The sequence below is a fragment of the Varroa destructor genome, unplaced genomic scaffold, assembly GCF_002443255.2.
Source record: "Varroa destructor unplaced genomic scaffold, Vdes_3.0 BEIS01000002.1, whole genome shotgun sequence".
NCBI classification, from domain to species: Eukaryota; Metazoa; Arthropoda; class Arachnida; order Mesostigmata; family Varroidae; genus Varroa; species Varroa destructor.
Genome location: NW_019211455.1, coordinates 17,614,342 through 17,630,410, shown reverse-complemented (window position 1 = coordinate 17,630,410; position 16,069 = coordinate 17,614,342). Strand labels below are relative to the sequence as shown.

At 41.4% G+C, this 16,069-nt stretch overlaps 1 protein-coding gene across 17 annotated transcripts in view; it reads left to right on the top strand.

The window, feature by feature from the left end:
• LOC111245791 (uncharacterized) overlaps positions 1 to 16,069 on the top strand; it is a 77,873-nt gene that overhangs the window by 25,484 nt on the left and 36,320 nt on the right. For 8 of the 17 annotated variants that reach the window (XM_086980446.1, XM_022794575.2, XM_086980448.1 and 5 more), the window contains exon 2: positions 12,762 to 12,825. The exons of 5 other annotated variants lie outside the window; for them this stretch is intronic. The gene's annotated coding sequence lies outside the window, so the exon portion shown is untranslated. Of the gene's footprint in view, positions 1 to 10,453; positions 11,110 to 11,160; positions 12,171 to 12,761; positions 12,826 to 16,069 lie in introns of those variants that run through there. 4 more of the 17 variants (XM_086980453.1, XM_086980449.1, XM_086980452.1 and 1 more) reach the window with 2 other exon arrangements.

Here is a 16,069-nt window from a genome sequence, read left to right as displayed (position 1 = left end):
CTCGCGACCGTTTTGTAGTTCTTTTATCAAACGGTTTGAACATAAACAAATTTGATAATTCGATTGTGGATTTCTATGATTACCCCATTGCCATTCCCTCGTCTTTCCCGATAGAGATCGACCGAGTTTGTACCTGCAAAGTCGACCTCCGACCGTGTACTAAGCCTTGTTTACGGTTATTCCCTGTCTGCGATTGTTATATTGTCCCAATTTCGATACTCTCTTTTATATGTTCGATTAAGGTGAATTTTAACCGTGCAAAAAGCACTCAGTCAAGGAATATGTCGAGCTGGTCCAGATTTTATCAATTATTCGACGAATTAAACTAATTACACTGGCCCATGGGACAAAGGAACTGCCCGTCCCCAAAGGTATTCGCTCACTTGGAAACAATGAAGCGATCTTGTTTTTCCTCACCAGCTGTGGGAAAAAGTCATCACTCTAGCTACCATGTCGCAAAGGAACGAAAAATTGAAAGTTACCCCCCAAATCCACCGTTAAACTTATTACTGTATAGAGCTTTAGAGCACGCGTTTCTTGTGATGCACATTTACACGCTTGATAACATATCCGCATAGGCGGTGCTGGTCGCCGCTTGAATATTTCTAAATTGTAACCCGAATATTTATAAACATGAAAAATAAGAAAGAGTGCTGGCCTTTGTTTACAACCATTACTCTCTGTGGGGAACAACAGACTTTGTCTTTAGGGGGCTAAACAATATGCCCAATCGGCTAACTTTTCCGGCCAGACCGTAGGAGGAAACCCTGGCGGCTTATAGAAGATCGGCCCAATCCGCGACGCCTAAGGGGTCACTTTGAGTCGGATAAACTCGTGAACCTTAACGTTTAGTAGTTTACATGAATAAACAAATATCGTGTTGATTAGGGGAAGTGTAGGCGGGTGACGTGGCTTATGTAGCTACGAAATATAGCGCTTGGGCAGAGTTTCCGTGAAGACCACTGACAGCGTCTCAACGCGCTATCTTCAATTTGGTCCCACAATCGTGCTAATTGTCTATGCTGAGACACGATGAGAACTCTCGATGTTATGATATACCTATTTGTAAGACGACGTTCGGATGGGTTCCGGATGGTCAACTTTCTGAGCAAGAAACTGGAACAAAAACCTAATGCTCGTTCGATCATCTTTCGGCTGCCAAACTCCTGCTGCGTTTAACAATTATATCGTTGCCATAAACGAATGGCTTATTTATAGTCAGTGGAAAACTGGGCCAGCGAGTAGAAAAGATTGACAACTGAAAGTGACTGTGACTGAAACACTTTGCGCTCGTTTGAAATATATCTGACAGCATTTAAAATGGATACGTTCCTTTGAACACAGAAAACTCGAGGGTAACTACTAGTAATAATGGTACCATCTGCTTTTTAACGAATTATTAAGCAAAACTGTCGAAACGATGAACACATGTATCGGCCCTATATCCGTACAGGAAACAAACGCGGTTTAAATACATCACGACTAGCATAGAGCTGTGGGCAGAAACGAACACGACAATGATCAAGATTAATAAAACAAGATTAGTTCGGTAATGTTGCTTTATCAATTTACTGCACGATAATAACACTAACAACAACAAAAATATTACACATTAATAGAACTAAGGAAAAGAATCGAAAAGTAGAGCTTCTTTATTCTCTTAATTACCGACAGAACACTATTTTCACGACAAACAATCTGCAGCTCATTGCTCCTTGAATAACGTCTGTTCGATACGTCGCTTCAGCTCGTACAAACGCTGAGCCGTTCAAATCGAAGTGGGGGTAGCATGTATGTCAGCCTAAACTCTGTTAAGATAACGCCCCCATAGGAAAAAATCGTCTCATCTCGATGAATGTTCGTAGAATGTGACTATACGTCGTTTTCTGCCCAACCACGACGCTCGTTGCGCCTTCGTATCGAGGCCATAAGCCAATGTCGGTTTATCTTTATGAATATATAGTAACTCATATAGAAGACAGTTTTTGCTGCCGACGAACGAGACGAACTGTGAAATACTTCCTACGGAAACTAATCTGGCTTAAGGTTAATTATATATATGCTGCTATTTTGAGTTGTAAAGAAACTTAGCAAACGATTTTTATAGGGTATTATCAGCATAGAAAGAATGCATTATTATAGGCGGCTATTGGTGTTATTATTACACCATGGTGATTCTCGTGTGAAAGCGGACGCTGTATATGTTAACGTTATAATAAATAGGTAATGTTTACTGATTATATCTATAATAATAGGCGCTATGGAATTGGGGACAGGGCTTCTTCCTCATAGCTCCTGCAATGTATTTGCTCTGCACAGGCCATAGCTCTGTTCTGCTGGTGTTAAATATTTGCGATACGGCACGGAACGTGGCTGCCGACACCAGATTGATGGTGTCGATGGAATTGGCCTGTTTTACGTTAGCCACAAAGTGTGCCTGAACATAACAGGACCTGGCGAAAAATCAAGTGAAAGCTATTCTTTAAAAATCTAGTTTACTAGAGTAACAGAATTACCTGTTTAGCTATAAATTTACATATTGGACTATTGTTATCGCTGTATCCCTTCTTTCGAGGGCTCAAGATTATTTTTTTTTTCATTCAATTTGCACATATGCTCACTAGATGTCTACGGACTTATCATAGAGGCGCACCGCATTATGAGAACGCAGTAACTATATATATATATATATATATTATAATGAAGTTTCGGTTTTCTGGTTGATAAGGGCAGATGGAACTGCCTGTGTCCGCCAGCCGATAAACCATCTTATCAGACTGAGAGATTCTCAGGAGAGGTCACTTGCATACGCAACGAATTACTGCGATAAGACAAATACACTATTTATAATTGAAAGACCTTAACACAACTTATTATAACGCTACTGGCGAGTTGTCTGTGTATCGCCTTATTTTATCGCGGCTGTCATATTTATTACCGTTCTGCTTTGTTGGTACGGTTCTGCCATGCTGCGGGCGTCCCCAGCTGCGTTCCGCAACAAACAAAATCTCGTCACGATAAATTCGCTTAGTATGAACTTTTTCAAAGTCTACCATCGTTAAATTAATGTCACATGGTATTTTCCTACTCTTCAACTATTTACGGTCGAACAAGAGGACGGAATCGATGACAGGGCAATCAAATGATAAGTAAGTTGCCACATCTGCTACCACAGTGTTAGCATTTGCTATAACAGGCACAACAGAATGCCTAGGCACAAATAACCCCCCGACCAGTTGGTATGTCTGTCTCATCATTTCTGACCACCATTATTATATAATCTAATTATTGTACCTATAATTGTATATTGTGTAGTATTCCCCTGTCGGTTGCCGCTCGTCCCCCCGGCAGCTTTGCAGCTCGATTGTCCTTAGCAGTCCTCATAGCCTGAAGTAAAAGTGAATTGATCGCATGCATTATTCGAGAGTACACCGTTCTATTAGATGGTGTCTGTCTCTCTCTCACGTCTGTATACGGGCGTTGGGACAGCCGCGCGCCTTTCTCTCGCATCGTTCTCTGCAGCATCCCCACTGCATCACAATAATCATAATTATTAAGATCAGTATAGTGTTGTCTTCATTCACTCATTGGGGTAATAATAGTATGGTAGTCATTGCATCATTATGAACGCTGCCCATACGGCCAAGCGGTATTAGGTAGGCTCGTCGTAGCCGTTATTAGTGTAGCAGCGATGCGCATCTTCCGGATGGCCATTTCACTTCACATTTGAGATCTGACCGACCGGTGGTGGGTGAATGATCCGATGATCCGACCATACAATGATCTTACCGAGGAGAAGCCATCGGACACTTAAATCCACTGTTGACTGGCTTCCTGATTGCTAACGTTGGCCCAGCTGACCGCTAAAGCTGTGGCGACAGCATCGTTGTGTTGAATTAAGCTGAAGTTATTTTAGTGACGCGACGACCGACGATGCTATACGACTCGGACCTCGATGCCGGCGAAAGCGGGTCCGACGATACAATAGCACCGGCAGCGACACGACACGTTATACGAAATTGTTATAGAGTTGTTTCAGTGGTTGTAATTATGTATGCTTTGAGCATCCATTCGACTATAGTCCTAACGCGCCCTCCGCTTTCGGGGCTGGTAAAGCGATGCCCCCAGTTGCTGGAGTTATCTAACTTGGGAGCTTTTGTTCTTGTTATCGCTGCTTGTTGGCTCGTAATCCTGATCCCGCTGATTCGTCGGCCGTCGGTGTCGAGCGATCTTACTCTCAGAGGCAATAGTCATTAGCGGACAGACTAACGCAGATAGACGCGTCTAATGGAACGATACTACGTTGATTCATTGAGCTAATATTCGAATTGGTCGTAGTACATACCGCACTAGTGACTGTGCTCAAATAAAAACAACCTAAGTACATTACGAGATCGCAATAGATACTCGTTAACCGTAACCGCTTATTTAATCGCCGTTGGTAATTTTCGTTCGATGAAGAACTTCGAACTAGAATGACCACAAAATCTAACCCCGAACTATAACGTTTCTGTAAAAAGTGAATTAGTTTACTGCGGATCATTGCACGGTGTTGCCGTTGCGATGAAATTATTCACAGTAAAACAAAAATTAGCGATTCCTAGATATGAAACGTTGCGATAACTGGATCACGTGTGATGTCCCGTTTGCCCCTAGCTCATGGTTTACTTGTTTGTCATCTGTCTGACCGAACGCCTATTCACCCGCTTCATGTCCTATAGTTTCTACAGCTACTGAATAACGTGGCGACAGTTTACAATTTGTCAATGACGAAGCTTTATTTAATTTAAGCAGATTTAATTGCGTGGCATAACGAAAAACAAATCTCGGAGTCCTATCTGTCCAGTTGTTGTCCTCAGTGTCGTCACATAGTTTTAGGTTCAACTCCATAACGACCTTCATGTAACAATCTGCTCACAGAATCGATACCAGTGCATTGATAGTGGAGCACAGAAACGATCATGAAGTTGTTCGATGGGGACCCTATATTAGAACGCAGCAGTAGTTCGCGTACGTCTATGAACGCTCACCTACGTAATACTGGATACGTGAATCGGCAAAGATTGCCCGCGGTGACTCATCCCAAAAAACCATAGCAGATATACGTGGATGCTTAGAGAACATTTCGTAACACACACAGATCGTAACATGGAAGAAATTGTGTTACTGCTACTCTGCGTATCAGAAGCCTCTAGTTACTAAAAGCTCGTACACCCTCGTTTTAGACTAGAAATTTCCTCAGCCAGAAAGTCAGAAAGATGTCAGCCGGGTGGATGTTTGAAGCCCTGGGAGTGAGATAACCAATTAGGACGCACAGCTTAATTAATATAAAATATTCAGTCCTAATGATTTTGCTACCAATGCTGTTAGAAAGCTAATCGTTCGTACCAGTGCCAACTAGGGGATCCGCTTCGCTGATGAGGAGGCGGGAACGTTTAATCCTATAGAATGAACAAATTGTGCATTACTAGAAAACTAACAATAATAGTTTACATACATATAAGCTGAAATTGCAGTCAAATTAAACATTTTCAAGCCGTTTAACATTTTTCGGCTCGATATTCTAGGGGTCCATTGACAAGCCGTTTTCGTGGTCCACTATAATTGCTCGAGGTTGAATTTATATATATATATATATGCATATGAGACGGTTAAAGGCAGGTAGTTTTTTTTTTGGTGTACTTAAATTTAGCTAATGTCAGTAGTAATTATTTATGAAATTTCTTTGCTACTTTTAAATTTCCAAGTGAAACTACATGGTTCCTTTGAGTGGTTTGATTTAGCAACATTTTTAGGTCATACCCATAGTCCCCTGCATAAAATGGTGGCAAGTGATTCTACTTATAGTTGTAATGACTAATAACTCGGTGTCAGTATCGTACTTTAATTTTACAGGAATTCAACAATATTTTCTCTTGATGGAAAAATAATATGTTGTTTAGTTTAACCTCCACTGTATCAATGCGGTCGTACAGGAACACGTGTAGCATCTGTTGTTGTCAATATTAGCATAAAACATCCCCTTAACGCTATCTGGCGAAAAGGACGCTGACGTGGCAACTACCCTACACAATCGACATTCATCGATGTCATAGGAACTTTCCTTTGAAGCTCTGTCCTGGTGGGCTTAGTTCTCAACGACCGACCGGTTCAGCCTGTCTCGCCGTTTCATCCAACGATGGCATACCAAATCATTGCTTCCCAAAAGCTTACCTGTGTAAAAGAGGTGTCAGCAAAGAAACTGTTACTAGTCGTGTCGTCACCGACGCCACCCGGGATCTGTCAGCTGACGCACGCCAAAATGGACACTGCACGAAGCGGCTAATTTTAGCGATGCTTGCATCCAGCTGCATGTTTAATGTTTACTAGATTTCTTCCTCGTACGACCCGTTCGTCTGTTTAGCGGGAAAGAACACCGATTTGGCGGTGCGGACAGAGCCAATCGATGTTGCTAACGATGACATCGACCACTAGAGAGAATTCCAACAAGACGAGCAATAGCAACAAATAAGCTCGCGGTCGTCTGTTCTTCGGCAAAAAAAAGTGGTAGCACTGAAAGCAAGCATACGGACTGCTTTGCGATAAAGTAAGGTTAATGATATGCTGATTTTTCCTTAAATGACCGAAATCGAGTCCGTATTTAGCATCAGTCGTCACTCTTTTAGTAAATCGTTTTGTTGCTAAATAGGTTCAGTAATGCTAGATATTGCATTCTCCGCGAGAGGTCGCTGTGTATAGGACGTAGGCTAAATTTCGAAAATGATTCGTACCGCGCTATAGTCAAATTCAATAGAAACACTGCTGCTGGGAAGCGTCAACTCTTTGTAAAGACAATAGATAAAAGCTTGCCCCGTTTCTATTTTTGTTTGCGTACTTATTAATTCATTGCATTTTTCACTCCCACAATTACCGTACGAATAAGAGGACAGTAGATGTACGTGAATATCGTACAGCGTTAACTAGCTGTCAATATCTGTCGCCATAAATTTTCAAACCAGCAATACAATCGACCGGCAACTAAACTGCTTCTCCGATAGCGATAACGCTCTAATGGTTGTTAGTGGAGTTACAAGACCACAAGATGCGATACGAAATATTCACACATATCACCATATCATTCCTGGCGCACTCGCGCGCCCATAACTAGAACGTCACGTTCATCGTACACACGATATCATACCACATAATTATATTACTGTAGAACATCATAAAGCCTGGGATATGGACATCCCGTTCAGCCGCCCCTCCCTGCACGTACGCATACAAGAAGGACAAACCCGTAACATAATCGAAAACAATAGCATTGAACTTATGGTAATTGTATATGGTATATTGTATATGGTAATTGTATCTTCGGTGATTTGTTTGATTTTCGAGCAAAAAAGATTTCGCGCATACGCAGCAAAAATTATCATTATTGTATATGGCCACCGGCGTGATGGGTATGCGTGTTGACGATGGTAGAGGCGGCGATTCCTCAACTGCATCTCGTGTGCTTGATGCCGCATGTGTCTGGCCGTGCGTTCGTGCGTGTGTGTGTGTGTGTGAGTGAACAACAGGATTATAGAAGCACGAAGAATTATAGCAACGCGATCCGGAAGGATGACAAGCATGCTTATTGGCCTGATGGCTGATGGAAAGATGTTCGTGAAGGAACGGGCAAAGGTGCGGAAGATTTCCTCTTGGAAGCGGATCCTGGATGACATTGTTGCGATTAGATTGGAAATACTTGCGAATAGATTAGCTGGTACTAGCACGAGGGGTTAAATGTACAGCTGATATCGCAGAAGCAGTAAAGCAAGTAATGATTAATAATAGACAACTCCTAGTGCGTTTGTGGTCATGTAAATTGGGCCTGTTCTGTGTATTTTGGACGTCCGTACGACGTACGGCATGCGAATTGAGTATATATATATATATAGTACTAGTGGTGATCCTCTAGTGGCTGCCAGAGGATCAAACTATTTAGTGATCCATTATAAATATGTAGAGACGAAACGAATATAATAAACTAAAAAAAAAGGCGTCGTTACTCACTCTTTAGTTTTCCTTATTTCTATGATGTGTCAAAACTCCATGTGTTAAAATTGGCTATGCCCACAAGGGACGTCCATCGACTGCAATAGAATATCATTTACCCTACCCTTCCATTAATGTTTCGATAATTCTGAATAAGATAACGGGCATAAGTGTCTCGGTATGTTATCAATTGTAAACAATCATTGAATTCATTAAGCAATAACTACGTGAAAGTAATATCAGGTTACGTCCTGTAGGTTATTATAAGCTCTATTGTTTGTATATTTAAAGGTAAAGGGTGGCCTTTACTGTGTCCAAATGAAGCTACGTCAAATGCATGGAAAGTAATGGATAAGCAGACACACAGTCAATAATAATGGATTACGCAAGAGTTCTTGTGACGACTGCCGTTCTGAGAATTTCTACTCATCATATCCTTTGTCTGGGTAACGAGTAGAGACATCTTGATAATGATCGTAACATTTATTCATAATGACTATGATGCATACTCTTTTTACGGCTTCATAACAGTTTTTTACTCTTCACGAAACTCGGACAATAGTCTTAGCTATACGTGCGTTCGTATGACTCTGTGAGTAGCCGCGCCATACTTTTCCCTATCTGAAAATTGAATGTAACGTGCGTAGATAGTCACCCACTGGTTCAACCGAAGGTTTTCCTCTGAGGAGTTAAATGTCCCGTAATTTTACAGTCCGTATATGGTGGCGTACCGATATGAAATAATTATACGTTACACTCCCATGGCACAGTGCTGTATACCAATGCCAACCATTGAAAGGCCCTACGGTCGTAATGGCTTTTAAGCTAGGTTAGTACCAATCAAAATAAACGTAAACAATGATAAACATGTAATATAGTGTTTCTTTCTCGAGTTCGAAGAAAAAACGGGAACATACGCGAAGTAAGGGGGACGTATTTACAAAAAGAGGAGACCTTTAATTTTTTCATTATCATCAAGGCGAACGTGTGTTTTTTGTCGATCTATGAGAACGTTCCGAAGGTCTTCCTTCTCCACGGACGCTGTCTATAGAAAAGGGTTTTTCTTCAGACATCTAACCCAGTCGCAACGTGAGATAGCACAAACTGCGCCGTTAATACCTTCAAGCTAACAGCGTCAGTCTCACACCTTCGCTTCTTTAGGCAAAAATCCATCTAAGGAAAACATAGAACTGTTACTTCTGAGCGGATTTTTTCGGTCCTCACTTGCCTTGAACGATTCAATGGTGACCTAACCTAATTGACGGTCATTGCTGACTGCGCGCTAAACAGGTTATCGATTGCAACCTTTATTCTATTTTAAATTGTGTGCCGGCATTGTAGAGATTTAGTTTCGTGGATAGATATTTGCTTGTATACTCTATTCATTTATACAATAACATAGGCAAACCCCTGTTGAACAACTATAAAGTTCATGAGTTATTGCACTCAAAATGTCCACTTACTTACATAGGTGCAGTTGGCGTAAATGAAGGCTGTCACAGCAGGGGTGTGACAGTAGAAACAACGAGGCAACAGCAGCAAAAGTCGAAATAGAACGAAACGATCATCTCCGAACCGTGTTGACAATGCTCTATTGAAAAAAAACCCGTAGGGTGCGCGCAGGCTTTGCTCTCAACGATAGCAGGCCGTTTACTATATTGCCCAGCACACAGCTGTTGCCACTGCCACGTTGAGGAATAATAACACAATATGGTACGGGTAAAGAAAATGAACTGAGTCATTAAATAGCGCTTTAAGGTGAAAACAAGCCAGTCGAGAATGAAGATGGCTGCATTGAAGACGGTGCGCTTCATCTTAATGGTACGATCATATGGCTCTGATCATGCGAAAACGCCAACTTGTTGGAATAAGTTTCCAATTTGCATGAATATTTTTTCGTAGAAAGATATTGGTAACGCTAGTTAAACGATCGGCAATTTCAGCGACTACTGATATGATTATAATAATACTGTGACAGATACATACGTATATAGAAACTATGGGATGCAAAGTTACTTTGGCTTGTGTTGAATTCACCTTCGATCAGCATCGGACTAGTCAAGCTCGACTCACATTATAGACGTGCCACGTGGAACGAGACTAGAAGTGGCCGAACTTTTTCTTTGGGACAGTCCTTTTACTCAAAGCGCCGTGTAGCTCCATATGGCGGAAACCACAGCTGGAACTGTTGAAAATCTTTCAAGTTTGACACAGGCGACGCTCTGTGTCGATGAGTAATGGAACAGTTGCAACATGTTGAGAACAAAAGAATCGCAGCGGTTAAATGTGGCTGTCAATGTTTCCGCTTTCAACATTCAAAGCTCACCTTTGGCCTATCGCCTAATTCAATTGTAGGATGATTGAAATAATGTTCACAAAATATACAGAGCTACTAGCCATTTAACCTTAAATAGAATGAATGGTTTTCATTTACATTCGGGCACCATACGACCTGTCGAGTGCTTCGTCTTGACGAATGCCTTAACTTCTCGCCGAAATGTCTGCCTCGAAAGCACAAGCTACCATAGAGAACTACCTGTATTAATTAAATTAGTAACAACACATTAAACAATGGCATTGTTTGATCGACAGTTGTCTGATATCTGCAGCACAGTGCCCATTATACTGATTACCCAGAAGAAACACATATTGATACGAACAGATTCCGTTGCTGGCAGTAAGGACTGGGAGCGCTGCGACGAATCGTAAAGCGAAACAGCCACAAAACAAAAAAGAAACTCCATATTTGTATCACTACTGCCATTACTAATAGTCGTTGCCAATTGCTACCGCAGCGCTTCGATAGAACAATGTATAACGCGAAGCAACGTACCGACCCCGATGACAAACAAAGCGTACAGAGAAAGTCATCAAAATAGCTATCAAATAATGGGATATTTGTCCGATACACAGTCTTGTCTATTTTCAGATGATTTTTTTGCATTCCCTCGATGTGTTTCAATGTTATTCAGAGCTATTTACCACTCACCGCTTGCCCCGCTGGCTCGGCAACAACGTAAAGTCTCACGCGTTCTATATTGATGGCAGGTCCCGCCGATTCCCAACGAATATCCGTCAGAAAACGGCAAGGTTAGAATTCCGTAGTAGGCATACGTGTCTATCCTACACTACGCCATGTTATGGAAGAATTCACTTTGGAATAAATTTTACGCAGCTGCATCTACAGAAATAACAATAGTAATAGTAGAAATTATCGTGTTGAATCTTCTGGTCATTTATAACCTTTGATTACCTAACCTGCCCTTATGCGACTGATATTTTCGCGCATTAGCCCCTGTAGAGAAATGTCGCAGAAGAGACGTAGAGTTTTGGTGGTCAGTCATAGACTTGTTGGCGTAAATTCACTGCCTGTCGTACGATTTGTTAAATGACTGACAACATGTAAAAATTGTTGATAGGCGTTATGATTCATATACGGTACATTTATATACGATACTGTATACGAACATTAGTGCTCTATGAGGGCTTTCTTCCCAACTTTAAAAGACCCTGGTGTGTCGGTCAACCATCGGGAGTCACTAGCCAGCTGTTTATGGGGAAGAAACTTAAGATTAACGACGAACCTATCGAGCGATGATGATTCGGCAGCTCACATCGAAACCCGGCTGGACTCCCTCGTGTCGAGCGCCCATGCTTAGCGCAATAAAGCTCAACAAGATAAGTTAGTGCCCTCTGAAGGCGCTGTGTAGAGCAGGCGACCATACAATCAGCACCAGAAATTCCGGCTGGACGTGCACGTATTACGTACGTACAGTTAATTTTCAGAATCTGAGCGTGTCTTTCGTCACGCTTTCCAGCGAACAAGGGTCTAGGTTAGGACGACATGCCTATGTAAACAAGACTAAACGAGGCTAAATAGCACACAATGGCCTATATTAAGTTAACAACTCATACGCATGTAAATATCGAGTGATCATTTCCATAGGATAACTAGTTTTGAATAATAATTGTCCTATATAATTGTATGTATATATAATATATAGATATAATTATACTTCACAGATTTTTTTGTTGGATAAGTAGGTGGGTAGTAGTAAGGTTGGACAGCATTTCGTACTCAACAGCGCGAAGAAGAAGATATCCTAAGGTCATTTTTGATCGAGTGTCATTGAAGGCTAGATGAATTCATGGTTAGTTTTCTGAGAAAATATATGAAAACTTAGTTAGTTCTTTCTCATGCAGAGAACTGAAGTTATTCGAATGGCCCAAAGTCAAAGGATTGCCTCATTCGGCAGCATCTAGCATAGACATCATGCGCAGACACTTTTGATAGCTTTTGATTGATTTCGAGAAATTAGTGAGAAATTGTTATAAAATCCATAGAAGTGCCAGTTCTAGCGGACGTGCACCGTGGCAATCAAATTCTGATTAGATACCTCATCAACTACTCGACATTAGTCACCCAACGACCATTGCGTTACGTCTCATGCAATGCCCCATTGCACCAGTCACGTTGTGGCCTGCCAAATTGTAGGACAGCACCCGTTTCCATGTGAACTTTTTCCGAGACTGTTTCATGCAGTTGGCCGAGCTCGGAGGAGAAGGAGGCCGGTATTCATTCAAGTTCATTCAGTAGTAGTAGTAGCAATAATAATACCTTTATGATCTCATAAATGCCGAATACGTTTTATCCCACGGATAGGTCAGCAAATTTCGAATCGGCGTGATTGATCCGTTATGAAAAATATTCAAGTAATTGGCTTTCATTCTGTTTTGATTAGACGGTGTTCGCGCGGACCATTACTGCCAACAGTCCCCCCAGCAAGAAGAGCTGAGTAACGGAAGGTAAGTAACCTGTGGATAGCTAATTTCATGTTTGCTAAAGTACATACTCGCATAGTGAAAATGAAACACAGACGTATGATTATTATTGTACGAGATCCAGGTCCTGTTTAGGCTGCACTTCGGACGAACCTTTAGGTGTTTGTGTATGAGGGTCTACGTTTGCGTTTCTACCGTCGGTTACAGCAGAATTCATAATACTGTGACTACCAGCAAAAAGGTAGATGTAATCTGTAACGCAGCTAACACTGAACGCCCCATTGGTATTGCTGAAATTCTAAGCGTTGCAACAAAGCGAAATAATACGGGTAACCTATGTATTACTGTCCAATTTCATTTCGCGGCCAAAATGGCCTGTTTATTTTATAGGAAAAGTATTTATCCATAAGACACGAAGCGTAGGATAAGCTATCAATTGAGTGTCTGTCACTCACTATATGCTATGAGTACTATTCTTCTCATATTAAAAAAAAAAAAAAAAAAAAGATTATATCGTTCTTTAACATTAACGATTGATTTTTTTCACAAGAAAATACGAAATAATTGCACTAATACCTTTGTAAAGTCACTTTAATTGAAGTGGAGGAACGAATGAGCTTTCAGTCACAGGCTGACCTTGACGCACGTGGGCCTGATTTCACCAGCGCTGCCTGGGAACCTCAGGTATAGAGAATAAACAGTTCGAACCTGCCAAAAGGGTTAGCAAAATGGATCTTGCCCTGCGTCTATCAATGCAGGGAATCTAAACGAGGCGAAGTCAGGCATCGGCAAATCGCTTCTGGCTAACTGAACAAAAGCGCATAGCATCCTTAAGGCACTGACAAATGCACATGGTACTTCTTACGAGGATCCGCCTCGATGGTCGTAGACATGCGAATATAACAGAGAAGAATCTGGCGGGAGAGTAATCATTTTTCTCACTGGCCTTTGAGGAGTTTCTTTTTTATCTGAGCCGATTTCGTATATCAGCTTTCCCACAGTATATAGGGGCACTTCAATGGATATTATGATTCAACATACGCCCTACATGGGATTGAAGAAACCGAATGCGGCGGACAGCTTGATGCCTTTTTGACGGAAGAGAGACAAGTCCTGCTGTAGAATGTCCCCAAAAAAAACGCGCTTCCAATCACTGCACGAATTTTGCCCAACTACTTCGCGTTATTGCTATTATTGTAAGATGACCGCAAGCAGAGATCAGTAGGATATTATATTGAAAAAAAAAAAAAGAAAATGGCAATGAACATCAGTCCGATTAGCTAGAAAACGTTTTTATGCCATGTATATTTTTATCCAACGTTTCGTTGGTGCATAGCTTCTAACAAAAAACTTGTCGACCACCTTTCCATCTATTGATTCTGACGAGGCGGACCTCAGTAGAGGTTCAGTAAATGGGATCTTCGTATTTTTTCCGTGCTGCGTAATCATTCTCGGATTAAACAGCAATGTATTTTCGTTGCATCTCCTTAGTGATATATTAGCCCTTCTCCCAAGAAATCCTTAGAGGAAGCTAACTCAAACCAAGTGCACCGTTTATACTACCGTACTACTATGGATTTGCCTAGACAGAGCATGACCTATAGACTAATATAGAAAAATATACAAGGTGATCTAGGTGATTAAGAACGGGATATGCCTAATGTACTGATCCACATTTATCCAGTCTGACAAATTTCCTGAATCAACTGAAGGGGCAAATTCATCTAAGTTTTATTCGATTATTTTTTTGTACGTAATATCATACCGTCACATGTACACCCTTCAATGGAAAGCATATGGATAACAGTCTAATGTCCTAGTTTCATCGGTAATGGTAGTTCCAACGAAAAATTACTAATCATTACATAACTATAGGCTATTACACTATAGCGTGAGGTTTTCTTTTTTACTAAAGCGACGTTTATCTCAGCCGGTCCACGGGGGCTCATAATAGCACTCTCAAGTTTTGCAATGCAAATAATGAGAAACCCAAAGAAACTACTACCAGTATATATATACGTACATATATATATATGGTCAGTTCGCTAGAAAAGTGGTCTCATATGATTGGTTACGGTGGCCAAGCGTAAGATACGATTGTTGCGAAACAGCCAGCCCGTGCGCGGGGAACAAATCTTCCTACGATTACTACGATCGAATTGCACTAAATAGGAGCAACGATCAGCCGAAACCTGCCAGGCGACCCCGTTGCTTCTAATAGAATTACTGATACGTGAATCGATGCGTGTGGCATAAATCTGTTCCGATATGAGGTGCTCCGAGGACTTTTAGTCACTCACATTTTTTGGGCAACACTTCGACTCTGCGATATTTGTTATAGCAATTACCAGCAAAAAAAAAAAGCCTATTTTCTTTTTGGTGCCTCTAGCACTAGTGAGTTCCAAACGAGTTTGTCAATGCTCCATTGTTTAATAGCTTCTGTTAAGTGTATGTAGGTGATGATGTCTATTATATGTGTCATAGTAGTATATGGTCAATGCTTTAATGGACTGCGTTTTTCCTCTTTATTACACACGAGTAGAAACAAAGGTGGTCGTTAACAAGGCTTAAGCGACATCTGAATAGAATCTGTATTTTCGTTAATGTTTAGTGATCGACGATCTGGACCTGTTGACGTTGTTCTATATGATTTATTAGAGAAAGAAGATGTTTATAGAATTATTAAACGATTCTAAGACTCCAGTACTGCGAAAAGACACTTGTTTTATGATAAAGAGATTTGCTGATGCAAACCAATCTCCCGACGCGCAGTGAACTTCAAGGCCTTTAGTCGTTGTAAGTTCGTCCGGCCGTTCGCAAGAGAGTGCTATTGCGGCCATCGATATGACTCGTCGTTATGACGTCCCTCTTGACACAGGTACACAGCCATTGCATCAGCACACGCGATTCGACCACATGTTAAAGGTCGCTAAGTAATAAGGGTTCCGCTTATACCTAATGTGTACGTTTTCCTTTTGAATGGGCCCTGAAGTTTTCGGACAACTAACAAACAGCTCATTCAATTAATTGAGCCGACAGCTATTTTCCTAAAGTATTCCAGTTATCATTTCGATGTCGTACCATGACGTCCTGTGAGAGACGCAACCGTTCGGCTATTATCGTAGTATGTCTCAAAGAAGACTATGCCACATGGTATCTACTGCAAGGCAGACAATTTATTCGAGCATTGCCCTGCCCCCGTCGGCGGAGATGCTATTAAGTAGCAACCACTGTTGTTCGCCTGGGTCGTGGCCTTCGGCCTGTTCGT